The sequence below is a fragment of the Magnolia sinica genome, chromosome 4, assembly GCF_029962835.1.
Source record: "Magnolia sinica isolate HGM2019 chromosome 4, MsV1, whole genome shotgun sequence".
NCBI classification, from domain to species: domain Eukaryota; kingdom Viridiplantae; phylum Streptophyta; class Magnoliopsida; order Magnoliales; family Magnoliaceae; genus Magnolia; species Magnolia sinica.
In genome coordinates, this window is record NC_080576.1 from 49,681,018 (window position 1) to 49,700,954 (window position 19,937).

The window sequence follows — 19,937 nt, forward strand, 5'->3', positions numbered from 1 at the left end:
AAATTTAAAATTTAAAAAGAAAATTATGCTAAAGTATAATTAGAACTTGAAAAAGTTGTTTTGGAAAAATCTCATTTTTTCAATTGTTTTGAAACAAATAAGTTAGATTTGAGTTAATAAAATTTTGAATTGCAAAAACTTAAATATGAAAATGAGAAATTAAAACTTGAAGTTTCCCCCCTTTAGATTTCAAAGGACACTTGGAAATATACCCGTAGTGACCAGAAACTTGAATAACTGTTAACCTTATCTCGATGATGTGGTGACAAGTCTGGACTGGGTTATATTAAAATAAAAATAACTCTGGGAAATCTAAAGATTCTGCTCCTACCTTCGTAAAAGGAGAATCTTCGAATTCTAAAGTAGAGACTCTAAAAGAATCATACTATAAAAAGAATAACTTCAAAAATTTAAAACCTTTTCTAGCTTCTAATATAAAAAATAATGCCAACTACCACAAATATTAAAGGAATAATAATAGAAATATCCTTTAGCTGATAAAATCGTAGACTTGCTTAAAGAGCTATTGAAATCCAACTATGGTAAGAATAAAGTATATAGAAATAGGAGAAATCCTAACTCCTAAACACAATAAAAAGCAAGAGACTCTCCTAAACTTAGAAGCATAATGAAATGGGTTCCAAAGGTTAAGTGTCTTGTAATCCACATAGCTTTCAAAGTAAGTAGCCATTCAAGATGGTACCTGGATAGTGGATGTTCGAGATACATGATAGGTGATAAGGCTATACTCTCAAACATCAACCAAATAAATGGTGGCTCGATTACATTTGGAGATGGAAGCAACTGCAAGATTGTTGGCCAAGGTAATGTACAACTTCTCAACTTACCTCTCTTTGAAAATGTTTTATATGTTTAAGAGCTAAAACATAATCTTTTAAGCATATCTCAAATCTGTGGTAACAAACATAGTGTAAAATTTTCAGATCACGGTTGTGAGATAATTAATGAGAAAGGACATGTAATATTAAATGGTTGCGGAACATATGAAAATTGCTATATAATTGATGATTTTTGCTCAATAAATCATTCATGTTATATGGTCTAAACAGACGTGACTGAATTATGGCATCAACGTCTTGGACATGTAAACTATAGAGATCTATATAAATTGAGCAAAAGAGATCACTTATATGGCCTACCCAAACTGAAAAGATAAAAGTATACGTCACCTGTCAGATGGGCAAGTAGGTTAGGAGTAGTCACAAAAAAGTGAATTCCTTAGCCACGACAAGACCTCTTAAACTTCTCCATATGGATTTAGTCGGACCAACAAGTATAGAGAGTAGAGGTGGAAAAAAAAATATTTTTTGATTGTAGTTAATGACTAAACTAGATATTTTTAGGTGGCCTTTCTAAGTCGCTTGAAAGTGTTAAATTTTCAAATTTGAAGCATGATATTGGATTATGTATTATTAAATAACTATTCTTTTCTTTGCATTTAATTTTTATGTTTATTTGTAATTAAAAGATGCGTGAAAAGAAAATTGAAAAATAAAAACAAATGTTAAATTTTTATTATTAAAAATTAAAAATTTTGGGGATTTTTCGGCTAGCCCGTTGCTAATCAAGAAATTCGGACAACCCAACACCTGCTCATGCTAGCCGAATTGTGACTGGATTGAAGAAAAAGGGGAAAAAGCCCCAAATGTTTCATTTTTCACTTTTTTTCTTCTTCGGTTCGCCGGTGCTTCATTCAGCCAACCCATCATCTCAACTCATTTGTAAGTGGATTTATTTCATTTTCCTTAAAGATTCAGGTTGTCCTTTCCTAGTTTTTCAAGTTTGTGTAGTTTTTTCTACATCTTGAAACCCTTTTCTTGTTAGGTTTTCTTTTGTAAGTACTATGATGTTAAACACACATAGATTGCCAAATTTCATAAGACAAAAGAGCTTCAAGGTAGAACCTAAAGATCAACTCAACATCGGCTTATGATCAAGTCAAGAACGACACATCTTCTCAAAGAAATCGACGTCTGTATTCAAGATAAGGTCAAGTCAAAGTTCAGGACAAGGTGACTCGTGTATTTGCTAAAACATAGGTGGTATGACCCTAGAAAGACCTTAGGATTAGCTACTTTCAAAAATTCTCTATCTTGAGTTTTTATAAGTGTTTTTGCTATGGAATTCAGCCAGCCTAACTTCTAGTACGGCCAACCTAACTTCCTTGACCAATCTAACTTCAAGCTCGAGCAAAATAACAACTTCTGTTGAAAATTCGGTTAACCCAAATTCTGGTTCGGCTAGCCTAAGCTTGAAATTCAGCTAGCCTGAGAAAGTTTGGGTGAAATTTTAGCAATGTAATCTTTTGAAATTTACGGGAATTCGGCTAGCCAAATTTATCATTGGGCTAGCCGAATTTTGGATAATTTTTATCCCGCATGATCCGAGAGCCGTTGGAACAAATCCGGTGAATTCTGGCCAGTCGAAGCCTATCTTAGGCTAGCCAAAGTTCTAACTTCTTTGCTTATAAATTGAGTCTTTCTATCATTCCAAATTATAACAAAAATTACTATAATTCTTTTGCAAGAGAGAGAGAGCAGCTTAAGTCCTTGGCAAGCTATTTGTTGGTATTTATAAATTTTATTTTAGCTTATTCAATTTCCATTTTCTCAAGATCATTTTAGACTTAATCTAAGAGAGTAAACTATACTCTTCTTTGAGATCTAAGAGAATTGAATCAAGTAGCATTTGGGTTTTCCATTTTAAAATCTATAGAAACTTAGACTCTTTCTGTCTGATTGAACATTACGCCATCTACGTTCAAGAAAGAAGTCCTTCTGCTATAAACTTCTACTATGTCTTCTACATTTAAAAATAAGTATACCTTCTGAAATTCTGTTAAGTGCCTATACTCAAGAACAATCAAGTTTGTCAAATTTCATAGTCTTGAAAGGATCTCAAGCTTATGAAGATACTCTTCAACACCTCATGAAGATATGTTATCGACTCAATTAAGCGTCTTAGGTAAGATTCAACATCTTAAGGCATGAAAGTACATGGTTCGAAGATTGGAACACTCCGGATGAGTCAACCATCAGGTAGTATAACCTTAGATTGACCTTAGGTTAGGTGTATTTTTCATAACGTCTTAATGATCATCTTTTATGTTAAAATACACTCTAGTTAGGCCAGCTCAACATCTGCTTTGGCCAGCCTAACTGTCTTCGACTTACCCTACATGATTAAGACAAGTTTACAGATTGAACAAGATTTTCTATAGCATGTTCGGCCAACTCAACCTTGGGTTCGGCTAGTCGAACATGACCGTTTGGCCAGTCCGAATATGTTTGGTCAAGTTTCCAGCAATGCAAGATTTCAGATTCAGCTAAATTAGGCCAACCGAACCCTGTGGTCGGCCAGCCAAATCTGGGCTTGGGCCAGCCAAATTTTTAAAAGATTTTATCCCACAAAATTTAAAAATCCATTGGAATGCAATCATTGGAATTCGGCCAGCCGAACCTAGAATCAGGCCAGCTGAATTTCCAATTTCTTGGGCTATAAATAGAGGCCTTCTCTCATTCATTCCTACAACGAAATTCATTGAGAAACCTCTTATAAGAAAGAGAGAAAGTCAGGCCCTTTTTAAGCTTTTGAGCGGTAATTCTAATATTCTCTTTTAGATTATTTTATTCTCTTTCTCAATTTGCTTTAATTATTTGTAATAGAGTGATCTAAACTTACTTGGGATTTAGAGAATAAAATTTGCAGCACCTAGGGTTTTTATTTTTATTGAATACATAATAGATCCCTATACTCTTTTGGGTTGAACTCATACATGGCTTAATCAATATCTCAAGAAGAAGATCACTGCAATCAGGCTATAGTAACGTCTGCCCTTGCCATTGGAAGATAAGTACTGTAAATTTATTTATTTCATTTTGGGATTTTCTGAGATAGCCCGGAAATCTCAACTGATTTGTTTGTGGTGATCCCGTGAAAATCACAAAGTGAGTTTTGTTGTGATAGCCTATGAAAATCACAAGAACTGTATCGGGTTGTGAAGGTGACCCTGGGAAACCTTGAATGGTGAAAGCCAAAATTGCAATAGTAGTAATTTTGGGAGTGGAGTAGGTGTCAGTTTAAGCAATGAACCACTATAATTCCTTTGTGCATTGTGGTGAATGTTTTTATTATTTACATGCTTGTCTTATGATTAATTTTCTCTTGCTAAGTTTGATATTTTGATTTCAAAGACGTCATGAAATAAGGTTGTGCTGCCTAAATCTTTTAGGTGAAGTGTAAGTGCTAAGATGATTAAAGTGCACTTCAGTTATCAAATTTTCGTATAGTTAAAACAACTTGTGAAGAAATCTTCAAGTCTAGTCCAAGATCAAGAGAAGATCAAGTCCAAGTCTGGTCCAAGATCAAGAGAAGATCAAGTTTAAGATCAACTAATGTTCTAATAGAAGATCAATCTCTAAAAGATGAGATGAAGTTACTAATCAAGTTCAAGACAAAGAAATTTAGTTATTTCCCATTTTAGGTAATATAAAACCCTAGAAAGACCTTAGGTTTAGATGCTTTAAAAAATTATTTAAATTGGGTTTTTACACTTGTGTATGCTTGGAATTCGACTAGCCCAAGGTTTGGTTTGAATAGTCTAAGTTCTCTCGGCCAGTCCAAGTTTAAATCGAAGCAAAATGAATTTTTTGTTGCAAATTCGACTAGTCAAAGTTTCCATTCGACTAGTAGAAGGAGAACCTTTGACCAGCCCAAGAAATTTCGGCTCGAAGTCCATTAACTAAAATGGTTTGAATTTTGGGATCTTCGACCAGTCGAAGACTACCTTCGACTAGTTGAACAGAGCTCTTCGACTAGTCGAACCAGGCCACCTACCAGTCAAAGATTGGATAAATCTTATCCCTTATAAATTTGAAAATCCATTGATCAAAATCTGGTGCTTAGGCTAGTTAAAGACTGCCTTGGGCCAGTCGAAGATTCAACTTCTTTGCCTATAAATTAAGGTTCTCTCTCAATCTAAAATATCAATTATTATTAACAAAATTCTTATGCAAGAGAGAGAAGCTCTAGTTATTAGCAAGTTATTGAACGATATTTATAAATTATTTTTATAGCCGTTGTTTAATTCCCTTAATCTCAAATTCTGTCATTCTTATTCTAAAGAGAGTGAATACTGCTCTTCTTTTGAGATTTAAGAGAATTAACTCAAGTAGTCATTGGTTTGAACTTAATTAAAATCAATAGAACCCTGGACCTTTTCTATCTGACTGAACATTGAACAATCAACATTCAAGAAAAGCGGTTCTTCGGCTATAGCTTCTGAAACGTCTTCATAGTGAAGATGAGTATACCTTCAATTCTTATTTTGGTTTTTCTGAGATAGCTAGAAAATATCAGTGTAGGTTTTGTCTGAGATAGCTTGAAAATCTCAATGAGTGTTAAGTGTCAAATATTACATATTTTCCCCCAATTATATCTTGGTTTTATGAACATGATAATGCTTAACGGTACATTTTATATATGTTTGTGTTGCAAGGTGAGTTTAAGAGCTTGGATTGAAAATAATGCTAAAAGCATTGATTTAATGCTCAAGAATTACTAAGGTAAAGAACGGATCTTTGGAGACCAAGATTGAAGATTTCAAGACCCCACCAGGTGGGGAAGGAAGTTCACAGTGCAAAGTGTAGAAATTAACAACATTGGAACTAATCTTGTCATTGACAACTATTCGATGACATCGAAGCCAGAATTCTATGACATCGAACACAGCTCGATGACATTGAATTTTTACATGAAAATCAAGTTGGTTGCTGGACACATTGGATGCAATTCTCGAGTACTCGAAGCCTCCCTCACTAACATCGAAGTATGTTTGATAGCATCGAATTTATTGAAGAATTTTGAAGCAACTCGTTGGACTGTTTTGGACACATTTTTTATTACTCAAAGACAATTCGATGAGATCGAAGGTTTGTTATATGGCATGAAAAGTTACGCAGTGCGTAAAGGCGTGACTTTTGGAATTCAACTTACATTCGATGACATCGAAGACGTGTTACGCGGACTACATAAATTGAGGCGGTTTTACAAAACTGACTGGACTAGGCTATAAATATGGGGTTCCTACAGACTTTTGGAGATATTTAGGGTTTCAAGGAGCAGAGTCAAAGGGTGGAGGAGCCTTTCTTCTTTCTTAGTTTGTTTTTAATGCTTTCTTCTAAGGTTTGAGATCCAATCATGTCTATGGTTGGCTAATTCTCTTAGCTTAGTTGAGGGTCAAATATTGCATATCAGACCCCAGTTATAATCTGATTTTATGAATATGATAATGCTTAACGTTATATTTTAATCATGTTTTTGTTGCAAGGTGAATTTAAGAGCTTGGATTGAAAAAGGGTACTAAAAGCATAGATTTGATGCTCACGAATCACCAAGGCAAGGGACGGATCTTAGGGGACAGAGATTAAAGAATTCACAAGCCAAAGTCCGAGAAAACTAAGTGATTAACGATAAGGAGGCTTGAAAATCGTCCTGAATGCAAGATCACAGGGTTCCCACCATCCGTTTGGCACGAAACTTGATATCGGGCTTGATGATCATAAAGTAACTATACACATAAAATTTCAGCCATTGGATCTTTGAGAAAATGGCCCAATGGAAAGATGGCCATAAAACATTGATTTGGGGCCCACTTGATCTCTGGATATGCCTCAAATTTGGGCTCCACTCCTTAAATTAGATGGAGAAATGATTGGATGGAGCGGATTGCTCCAAAACATGAAGGTGGGACCCACTTCACGTAGTTGGTGTACACAGTAGGCGTACACCCGACTGGATTCGAAAATCTGGATTTCTGCTTGCATAACAAATGACAAAGGCTTGCGGACGGATCTCGATGGGCCACCATCATCGTCCATATGGACGATCTGAACCGTCCAATGCATTTAGAGGGCACCAACCATATCCATGGAGCCCACATGCATCCACGCATGTGCGCACACGAATTTCTTATCCAAACGCAGGATGAACGACAATGTGATTTGATACAGTGGGCTGCACCAAAACTCGACCAAAACCACCCCTTTACAACTGAAATCTCGTAAGGTATCTAATGGACGGGGTGGATTTCTCTGAAAACATCACTGTGGGGCCCACCGAACATCCCAGCGCAGGTCCATGCGTAGGAACGTGTGCAACGCACGTCTAGACGTTGCGGACCACTGTGAGATCATGGACACAGTCAGATCCATGATTCAGACCATCCACTAGTTGTAAGAGGAGGTCACGAACCTATCCATGAAGTCAAATCAGAGGTTGGGACTTCAACCATCCCAAAAAATCTCCTCTAACGCGAAGTTGGTTTCACGTTTCGCTATGCAGTCCGGTTCTGACATGAATTGCATTGCATAAACTCCACCAAATCTCCCCGCCACAACCTAGCCGACCTTCATTTTTTCTATAAAAGGAGAAGAGAATAGAGAGAGAAACCATCATCTAGACATGGGAAGAACGAGTAAGAGAAGAGGGAGAGAGATCGTAGCCAGGGCTATGAGTCTTCTTGTCATGACCCAAACCCAAAAATTGGACTCATAGGAATCCCGATCATGGAATTCGGTGCCGACAGCCTCCATAGTACCCCATCCTCGGCTCCACTCCAAGCACCCACATGTCAGGTTCCGATCTTGGGATCCCACAAGGAGGATTTTCCAACGTACATTAATCTCGTAAGAAGCATAACCACAAGTTTATCCAAATCACAAAAACAACACCATCATCACATATCCACTAATATAAGCTTTGAATACAATGTTGAAAGGGAAATACATATGTCAAAATAAGATCAAAGCTCCAAAAGACAGCTACACGCTCCAAGCTCAATGTCGCCGTGACCAATGCCACCTGCATGCATCTATCGTGCATAAGCTTATAGAAAGCTTGGAGGGTGGTGTAAGTGTGTGCACAAGGTAAGTGCCAAGTATTCAATATAATGCCATAATCATACAATGTCAGAAATACTAGCAAGATCAGGAATCATATGATATCAAAGTAAGAGAAAATATTGATAAGTCCATGAGTCATACAATATCAGAGTATGCAATATAGATTAGCTATGCAAATGAGGAATCATGAAGAACCAGATATCAGATGTCGAGGATGCAATGCAATATACAATTCTTGATGATTTCACGAATACCGTCAGCTGTATATAGGCCATATAAATGCAAAAACATAATAACCCAAAATGCCATATGCCACGGATGTAATGCAATATGTGGTGCGAATGGAATGACCATGCTAGAGTGTGAAGTCGGGATGATAGTATGTAGTATCGCAGGCTATGAGGTCCATGATAAGGGACTTCTATCTAAATTAGTCCCATACCTAATTTGGATAGGCAGACTCAATGTGGTAAACTCTTGATCTCAGGTTGGTCACGCACCCCAACCAAAATCCTAGCCATTGCGAAGGTACACGTAACAAATAGTTGCGCAACACCAGCCCAAGTGGATAGTTAATAAATGAATGAATGAGTATACAACTCTTGCTCAATAAGTCCACATATCAATACTGCTCATCTCTGGGATCATCACCGGGGTCTAATACACTCTACATGCAAATTGCTGCCCACTGACGCGTGACCATACAAGTGAAAGAGACCTCACTATCTGTCTGGCCAGTAGTTAGCCAATATCTACCCGACACGTCGATAGTAGACCCATTCATGAGCTGGTCAAACTCAGCCAGCTATGCCCCCTACGCTCGGGCGGGTAAGGCTACACCCCCTCCCAACCGACCATGACACAGTGGGAGATGGGGCCTCCTGGTATTTAGCACTCGAGCACTCATGTATCCACTCAGTTTCGATGTTGGGGCATCCTCTGGTACCAAGAGGGTTTAGGAATTTTCACCCAGGGCCATCTATGTAGCCCGATGCTAATAACAGATTTCTGGTGTCCCATCTGGCCATCTAAGATATGCCTTGGAGGCTATGGCCTTAATGTCACTAGGGCATGCAGTAATCACAACACACAATGTAAGATGCATGAGTCATGTAGTCTAATCATGTAATAATCCTGCGCATATCATGCGCTCATGTGGGATAACTCCACCTATCAGGGAGTCTCATAAACCACCAGCACTATGGCATATGTAATAGTCAATCATATCTCATAACAAAGATTCAGATGATGCGTATGGATATGTATCATGATGCTATGCTGTCACATACTCATAATTGGTATCAATAACCCACATCGACAATCGACCTCGATAATGTGGACATTTAACCAACATTGCCCTCAAGGAATGGCCCACATAAAGCCTAACATACAGTGGACCCACGGCCTAACACAAGGGCCAAATATACAACACCATGGGCCTCACTCAAGAGCTTAATACACATCACGATGGGCCTTTCACATGGGGCCTAACATACATCAAAATGGGCTCCACGCTTGGCCCTCAAATGCATCATAATAGACCTCATATACATCACATTGGGCCTTAAACATGGACTGAATATACATCACAATGGGCCTCAAATATGGGCTGCATATACATCACATTAGGCCTTAAACATGGCCTCGACAATCAGAATTGGCATCGACAATCAAAATCGGATTCAATAATCAGAATCGACCTCGTTAATCGGCCTTAATAATCAGAATTGGCCTCATCAATCGGAATCGGCCTCGATAATCGAAATCGGCCTTGGCAATCGGAATCGGCCTCGACAATTGGAATGGCCTCGATAATTGGAATTGGCCTCGTTAGTCGGCCTTGATAATCAAAATCGGCCTTGGCAATCAAAATCGGCCTCGGCAATCGGAATCGGCCCCAACAATTGGAATCGGCCTCGATAATCAAAATTGCCATTGTTAATCGGCCTTGATAATCGAAATTGGTAATCATCCTAACAAATGGCCTATGGGAAGGTCAAAATGTGGGCATTTAACCATCATTGCCCATCAATGTGAACATTTAACCAACATTGCTCCCAAGGAGTGACCTTCATAGGGCCAAATATATATAGTGGGCCCATAGCTTCACATAAAGGCCTCATTACCATGGGCTGCACATAATTTCAATGGGCCTCATACAATCATAATGGGTCGTATACAAGGGTTTCATATAATCACCATGGGCCGTATCAATGGGACGCACCAACGGGCCTCATGTACATCAAGTGGGCCGTATCAATGGGGCGGGCCTCGTATACATCAAATGGGCTGCAATACATGGGCTAAAAATACATCTCAATGGGCCATAAACACATCACATCAGGCCTTGCCCATGGGCCTCGAATACATCACAATGGGCCACAACTTATGGGCTTCAAATACATAATAGGTGGGCCCTACACATGGGCCTCAAATACATAACATATGGGCCTTACACATGGATCTTATATGCATCAAATGGGCCATGCATCTAGGCCTCAAATACATCAAATGGGCCTCATGCCTGGGCACCAATTACATCACGTCGGGCCTTATCAAATGGGCCGCACATACAACTCATCAAGGTGGGCCTTGCACATTCCAAATGGGCCCCATCAGATGGACAGTGTGCCTGCTATACACACATCAAGGTGGGCCGCATAAGTGGACAACATAGATGAAACACGTACAACATGGTGTGCCATACAACGTAATGGGGCCCACGACCCAATAAAATAGCTGAACAGTGTGGGTATGATACACACATCATGGTGGGGCCTGAGACTTAAAATCAAGTCAATTTGTGGCTTATGTGGGCCACACCAGGTACACAGTTAAGAGGTTTAGCCTCCATTAAAACATTCACAATCATTAGTTGGGTCCACCAAGCTGTGGTTCACAAATCCAGCCCATCCATTTAGTGTGTCCCACTTGGTTACGGGGTCAGACCGAGTTTCAAAAGCATCCAAATTTTAGGTGGGCCCTAGCAAGTGTGTATATATATGATTTAACATGTATTCACATGATTTTAGATGGTCTGGGCCACCTGAGTCCTGTATACGGCTGATCTTTGGCGTGTCTCAATTTTTAAAGGGGACCCATGGAATGGCCGGTGCAGATGTTTGACATACCTCATGATGGGGCCTACTACTGGGTCCCACGGACCTAGCCATTTCAAAGCAACTGGACGCTGCCTGCTGTAGCGTCCTCTGGACGTTGGCAGCAGCAACATCTAGCCTTCTTCTTCCATTTTTTTAAATTTTTCTGAGGATTTTTATAAGTGGGGCCCACATCAGGAGGATCCACTCCGCTGATTAGGTTCTCCGGCTCATGACGGGTCTAACAAGCCCCATATTCGACATTTTTCAGTGTGTAGAAACATCATAGTGGGCCCTAACAGTCTATATCACAAAAACCACTGTTTTCTGCAATCTGGCCCGCCAGAGATTTAGTTTAGCTTCATTTTTTGGCTCAACGCCTAAAATGAGCAGGGAAATTGAATGGATGGTGGAGATATAACATATACATATAGCTGGGGTCCCATGTCAAGGAAAATGGATGGACGATGTGAATACAACACCTATTACATATGGGTTCCACCATCCAGGCACTGGACCGTGGACGGTGTGGACATGAAATACATACATAATGTGGGCTCCACGACAGCATGGATGGACGCATGCTTCAGGTGGGGTCCACGTACATGTGGCCACCCCATAGGTGAGATACATGATTGGTGGTGGGGTCCACATAACATAGATGGAGGTGTGTATAAAACACATACATTAGCCAGCCCACATAGCTTACTGACATCAATTGCAACAGCTATATGCTGCTGGGCTGCTGCCTAGTAGCTCAACAGATGGACGGTGTAGATTAAGTGGGTCCATACGGATGGGCGGTGTGGATGCAACCCACAGAACTTGCTGATGTACACCAGCCAATCCTCCCTCATGTAACACCAAGGTGGCTCCACACGTGTGGACGGTGTGGATCATCAACACATACATCATGCATGGACCCACAGTACCTGCTGACGCCATTTGTAGCAGCAAGCTGCTGGGTGAGGTACCGGCCAATCTGCTTCGCAGGTGGGTCCACACGTGTGGGACCCACCAGATTGGATGGACGACATGGAGGAATTCATACATCGTGAGTAGGCTCCATTGTCCAGATCCCTGGACGGTGGATGGCGTGGATCGAAACATATACATTAGTGGCCCCACCGTCCTTTGCTGGACGGTGGTGGGTGCAATACACAAATCATGTGGGTCCACGTGGATGTGGCCCACCCACTATATATATTATATTATTTTGTGTGTATATATATATATGTATATTTATTTATTTATTATATCAGGGCTGCTCCAACGTCCAGCGTCCAGGGATGGACGGACGACGTGGATTAAACACAAATCTCACGGTGGGTTTCCATAGTTCAGAAAGCTGAATGGTGTGGATATAAAACATATACATCATGTGGGGTCCACGTGTCCAGCAGATGCATCAAGGTGAGACCCACACAGGTGGCTCACCAGCTTAGGACCAAACTAGTATTTGTATTTTCCTTCATGCAGTTTAGCAGCCTCAGCTACTGGACTATGTGAATACAACACCTGTGTCAATGTGGGGTCCATGTATACGTGGCCCACCAGCCATGCACATCGAGGTGGCCCCACATATGGATGACATGGATTGAATACATACATCATGATCGGGGTGCATCAGGGTGGGCAACACATCAAAAGAGAGAAAGAGAGAGAGAGAGACATCGGTGAGAAGGGGAGGGACCCCGCCACTATGGGCCCTCCCTATACAATGCATACACCATGATGGGTCCCACAACAAGTGGTCCCTAAACAAAATGAAATCTAATGGTCGATCACCCACCTATTGGCCACCTTCTTGGTCCGATGAAACGCAAAACTCCTTGGCTTCGACTTTAATGGAGGATGATGGAGATTGGATGGTTGGATTGAGTGGTAGGGAGGTGGGCCACACATGACTTCCCTCCCATGGACGTCCACCTCTCCCATGGTTGCTTGAAGGAATGAGAGAGAGATGAGAGAGAGATAAGTTGTAAGAGAGAGAGGGTGTAACGCCCTGAAATTCGGGGGTCGAGAATAACTTAGCTCCCGAGTTTCAAAACATCACTTATGCAACATATTGAATGATGAATGTATGTTGTCTGTATGAGTGCATAAAACATAGAATAGATTAAGCCAAACTGCAAATATAATTCAGGGATAAGTGAAGAACGCAAGCGGAAGACTTAAAGAAATATATGTGTACATGTGCAAATCCTTGAAATACGTATACATACCAGGTCGTATTACAAGTGTTGCTATCAAAATTACAAGTATCAAATTACATCATTTATTACCAAAAAGAAATCCCAGAATCCCACGCATCAGAACAAGGCTCATTAGAACCCGCCTGAAAACTGCATAAAAGAAAATGCAGCCTCATCATCCTCGAACTCCTGCTCAGCCTCAGAGGTCGCATCAATATCTGCAACTAAGACAGAGTCTGGTGGGTGTTTAAGCACCGCCCCAGAACAAGGGAGTGAGTGATCAACTCAGTGGAACAATATAGTAAAGGTTAACATGTTATCAATTCAATCAAGTAGTAATGATAAAGCAGAACAATCAAACATGTCCTAAGTACTCTTGTTAGTGCAAGGATGTATGCAGAATGATGCGTGCCCTTACTTGTACACCCTCAGCGTCTTCATCTTACGTTACGCATGACATCACCTCAAGTGCTCCACCTCTTTCAGGCACATGCAATGCGGTGCATGAACATGATTACCAAGTTGTTATTATTCCTTTTCATACAGCAGGATTGGGAAGCTAAGGTACCTTCCTCATATCAATTTCCAAACAGTGATCCATTCTAGGGTCGTCAGTCCTAGACATCTCATACGATCATATGGTTTTAGGTCGTTACAAAGGGCTCGTCACCAATCAATGCACGCCTATCATACCTTCGTTACTACAATAAGGCTCGTCACCTCAATGCGGTATCCAGGTATGCTCGAGGTCACTACAAAGGGCTCGTCACCAATCAATGTAGGCCGACAGCACGAATATAGTGTCCCATACCACCATAATCGGCTCACGACTCTGGTTGCTCACTGGTCACTATAGGGAGGCTCGTCACCCCAGCGTAGGCCGACAGCTCGACCACGGTGTCCCATACCACCATGTCCGGCTCATGAGTCATAGCGGATCAAGGTACAACGGTTAACGGGATTTCATCGGTAAGTTTGGTACCCTAGATTCAAACAATAGCGTCCATACATGGTGAACATACATCGGACAATCGGGTTACTTGAAGAACTCGACTAGCACGAGTGCACGTTGGGTTGAACGACATAGAGTGCGCAAACACTCCGTGTGGCCAAACCACTGCCGACAACTCTAATACGACTCGGGTTCGTCAAATCACGTCCTATGTGGCGAAAGCAACCTCAGCCACGAAGTCAAGTCCGATTACCGATTTCCTGGACTAATCATAGTCCCAAACATATTCCACTACAACAGATATTCATATCAACAAGTTAGAATAGTAATGGAACAATAATTCAAATCATGTAATAAGTGAGTATTTGAAGCATATCAACTTAACATGGATGTACACATAAGTAATGCTTGAAGTTAACAACAAAGAATGTGACATGTATGTAGGAAATCATACACACCAATAGGAGAGTTGAGAATCGCTCCTCAACACCCACAAATAGGATAGTATGCTACCCTTTAGACCATACAGACATTTCTACAAACACTTAGAACACATAGTTCAACATACATGACGCATGTTGAAATACACGCATTTGGACAATTCCTTTAGCTAAGGAGTTGACACACATACAATTAGCACAAGTACACGACAAATAATCATGGCAATCATAGGTTCATAGTTTATACGCATATGGTACTTCCTACATACACATAAAATACACAAATCTCAAATAACACATACATATCAGAAACACAAGATAAACATAGCATTTCACATGTGAAATTTCATCCATAACAAGAATAAACCATTAGCTAACATTGAAAGCCTTGAAAACGATAACCTATATGAATATAGTCCGCACCTTAAACCAGAAATAGAACACTGAACTGATTCAGACGATATGTCTTCGTCTACGACGACAAGATAACCTAAGACAAGGATAGAAATAAGCTACTACAACACATAGACTATTCTAAGCTCTAAAACAGATTAGGGTTAGGTTAACTTACCCAAGAAGGAACTTAGAATCACTGGAAAAATGATTCAAAGGTGATGGTTTAAGGATGTAGAGTAACAGGAAAGAATCTGAAGATGATTCACCAACTTCTCTCTCACTTTCTCTCTCTTTTCCCCTCTCTTTCTTAGCTAGGGTTAGGAAATTCGTATGGAAAAGAAAGTTAAGGTTTTAAGGTCCATATATAGGCATAACATTGATGAAAATATCCCCAAGTCCAAGGTATACTTAGGTTATAACCAAAATAGGCCTCTCTCGATCCAACGGAGCACTTCCGGTGGGCCTTTTTTCCACGTGCGATCGGACTTAAGCTCACTGACCATGGATCTAGGTCAGACTGAGTTTTCGTACTGATCGGATCTATAGATCAGCCGTGGCGGACCACAATTAAATCAACGGTCACCGAAACTCGATCAGGTCCACAAGCACTATGACATGCCTGGGCCACCTTCCCTGATCCGAGGGTGAAAATGGGTCAGAATCCAATGGTCAGATTGCTTAAAATCGTCGTGCAAACGACACAACTCAGATTTCATAAAATCACATTTAATTTCTCACCGTTCTCACACTCTTCACTCCGGACTCAATTAAATCGACCTAGAACATCATCTGGACTTGATTTTTGAGGTGATGGCCAAGTCCAACATAGTTGCCATAATAGCCTAAGATCATCGCTATCGGACTTTCGATGCGCGGTCCAGGTCCGATCCAGAACTTCTAAAAATTCCCAAGAGCAACTGGATTTAGCGATGAATCCCAGATCTCAGAGTAACATAACGCTAACTATTCTACAGGTTTTGAGTCATGCAGATCAAATTTAAAGTGATTGATGCTAATTTCACAAGCAATTGAGTTTAGCGCTAATTACCCCACAACTAGCTTCTGAGGAAAAAAATAGAGGTAGTACTCGGGTCTTGGCACAAAATTTTTCGGGTCATTACAGAGGGATGGGTGAGTGATGGGTGAGAGATGGGTGATGTGTACTTGGTTGTAAGAGATTTGACTTTAGGGGAGGGGTGGTTATACTTGGGGATGGGACATGATTGATTGATGTGTACTTGATTGATGGGACATTTCTCTTAGGTTTTGTAAAGCACGACATTTTCCTCGAACTGAACTCGGGCCCACATCTCCTGGCCCGGGTATCGCATCGGCGTACGAGATGCCGCGTCAGAACCGCGGTGACGGTGCGGTCACACTGGTACAAGTCTCAGGTCAAGCTAACTCAGATTGATAGGATGTAACTCAGGGATGCGTACAACTACTATTTATGCATCACGGGTTACCAAAATTCGACCGGGAGGACCGTGGAAGCTTACGGAACAGTACGGGCTAGGATATGGGTCTCACAGTTCTCCTCCTTCTTCTTAGTTTTCTTCTTTTCTTTAATGTTATTTTTTTTAGCTTGATCATGTCTGGCTAAACCTCTTAGATAGGGCTAAGAGGTGAAGCTTGTAGCGTGATGGGGTGTTTTCTATGGCTTTGATTCATGTTAAGTTGAATTGATTTTGATTCTAGTTTAATTATAAGGAATGCTTTTAGTTTTTAATGGTTTGTTGTGACTTAAATTACAATGGATCAGTGATAGCTTTGAGCATCTTCTTCTTATTATTATAATTATGAAATTAGGAACCATGTTGTTCACCATCGTCTCATGGACATGGTTGGATGATGAAATCCTTCATAACGTTCATAACTCTCTTAGATTGGTTGTGGATTGGTTAAATTTTATTGTTTTATTTGTCTCATGGGCATGGTTTTGTGATGGAATCAATTCTAGTTCTCATACCTCTCATCTCTTTAGAACTGGATCAAAGGAAGTTTAGATTTAGATTTTAATGAATTATCTTCCAATTGGATGAAGATAGGACTCTGATTTCAGTTGTGTTCGTGAATCAAGCGTAGATCTCCCTGATCTCTACCAGTGGATCCTTGGAAACTCTAGTTTCCCACCTTTGAATTTTACAAGTTTTAGTTAATAATTGACCATTATTCTCTTAAATTTTCTTGATTTAAATACATCTTCTTCTAGTTCTAGTTCTAGTTACTTTCAGAACACGTACAAGGTTCAGTCCCTGTGGATTCGACCTCAGTCTTACCGAGATTAGTACTACATCGCAACCCTATACTTGGGGTGGTGAACAGCTAGGGCTAAGAGGTAAAGCTTGTAGCATGTTGGAATGCTTTTCTTGTTTTGATTCTTATTCTTATTAAAGTTCTTTGATTCTAATTTGATATTTAAGGAATACTTTCAGTTTTTAATGGTTTGTTGTGACTCAAATTACAATAGATCTACAATAGCTTTGAGTATCTTCTTTTTCTTATTTTGAGATTGTGGGATTGATATATCCTGTAGTTAGCCATTGTTTCCATGGCATGGTTTGGTGATGGAATCCCTTCCAACTCTCAAATTCTCCTTCATTGAGAATTAAGTTAATTGAAGTTCAAAATTTAATTTTATTAATGTATCTTCTAATTGGATAGGATAGGATTCCAATTCCAATTGTGTTCCTGGAATCAAATAAGGAAACTTCCTGATAGCTGCAAGTGGATCCTTGGAACCCTAGTTCCCACTTTTAAATTCACCAGTTTTAACTACTTTATTCACAATTACTCTCTCTATAATTTCATATTTAGATTCACATCTTCTTTTAGTTCTACTTCTAGTTGTCTTAAGAAACATACAAGTTCAGTCCCTGTGGATTCGACCTCAGTCTTACCGAGATTATTACTACATCGTGACCCTATACTTGGGATTGTGAACAAGTTTTTGGCGCCATTGCCTGGGACTAACAGTTGCATTTTTCTGAATTTAATTAGTTTTAGAATTAGGTTAAGATTAGGGTTAACTTTCCGTTTTATTATTAGGTTAAGAATTTTTCTGCTTTGTTTTTAAAAACTAACTTTGTTTTCTATTTTGTAGGATTCTGAACTACCAACTCCTATCTAGTAACTTCATTCTAACTCTCTCTTTCTTACTTCTTAACTTCTGTAGTTTTCAATTCCTAGATCTTAGGTTAGGTTAGTTACTTGAGGGCTGAGAGTGTTTTATGCCCAGGTGGGTCCCTGATAACACTTTACGTCTTTTAAGTGAATGAGGATTAGTCGAAGGGTTGCCTATCCATCACCGGCTTAGACACCACTCGAGATCTTCAGTGTTAACTGAAGTTATGGCAGTAAATCCTCCAAATCCTCCTCAAACTCTAGTTAAGGAAGCCCAGGATGAGAATGAGGTGCATCAAGCATCCTCGCCTCATACCTAATGAGATTATTTACAATTGGCGGGGGTGAGCACACCTTCTTGTATGGTTTTTCCAGAAAATACAGGAAAGATGGATATCAAGTTAGGAGTGATCCAACTCCTTTTAAAGTTCCATGGACTTGAATATGAAAGTCCATATTTACACATGAAAGAGTTTGATGAGATAATAGCCACTATATACTTTCCTAATGTGTATGAGGACACGGTCAGTCTGAAACTCTTTCCCTTCTCCTTAAAAGAAAAACCTAAGACATGGTTGCACTCACTACATCCATGATTGTAACGTCTTGAAAAAATTCGTACAAAGACCCGAGAACCACCTCAGGCAGAAATCCATAGAGACCGTATACTGTGGAAATTGGACAAAAATTAATTAAGTACTAAACTCAATTAATCTGTTGATTAGCTTGAACCACTATCTAAACGAACCGCAAGACCTAAAACCATTAAAATCGCTAACTCAACATTACTGAAAACCTCGAAGAAATCCCAAAACCCAGTTGCTCTTGGTAGCACATTGAAACTCCATATTAAACCTGGATCGTGCGTCGAAAGTTCGATTACCGTGAAACTATAAGGTAATGACTGCCTTACTGGGCTTGACAACCATCGTAGGAATTGAGCCCAAATAGTATCCAAAAATGCACAACTTGAGCCCCGAATGAAGTGTGTGAGAAACAAGAATATCTTTAGGAAATAAACCAAAACTTAAGTGAATTGGGCCGTTCGGTTGCAAGCAAAATTGAAGACCTTAGACTATCAGTTTTTGACCAAACTTTACCCGTGGATCAGGAAAATTTCCCTGCACATATCAGTATACTTGTGGCCCTGATCGAGTGACGATAACTGTTGAACTGATACAGGTCCACTACGGTCAATCCATAAATCTGATCGGAATGAAATCATAACCTAGCTTAGATCCATGGTTAGGAAACTTACTCGATGACTTAGGTGAGTAATGGGCCTCTGGATGAGTCCCGTTTGCCCAAAAAAGACATCCTTTGGCTATAACCTAAGTATACCATGGCCCTGGGGCCATATAAACCAGTTTTGGGCCTATTTAAGGACCTTAAACCACCTCATTCCCATTCCATACGAATTTTGTCCAAACCCTAGGAGAGGGAAGAGAGAAAAGAAGAGAAAAGAGTAAGGAGAAGAGAGATAGTTTGGGAGATCGAGGCGGTGTTTCTCTCTTGCGACTACACGCACTAGATCGCCTCTACACCTAGCTACGTGAATCTTTCTAACTCTGATTTGGGTAAGAAATCCTAACCCTAATATTGTTTTAGGAATCCAAATAGAGGAATTGATTAAATAGCTAATCTATTTCATGATTTAGGTGGCCGTTATACTATAGACAAGAACGTAGTGTTCAAACCGAGTTGGAAACGAGCAAACCGACGAAAGGTGAGGACTATAAACATTTAGGTTATGGTTTTCAAGGCTTTCAATGTCAAAAATGATTTATGTCTGACTTGATTGTTGCCATATA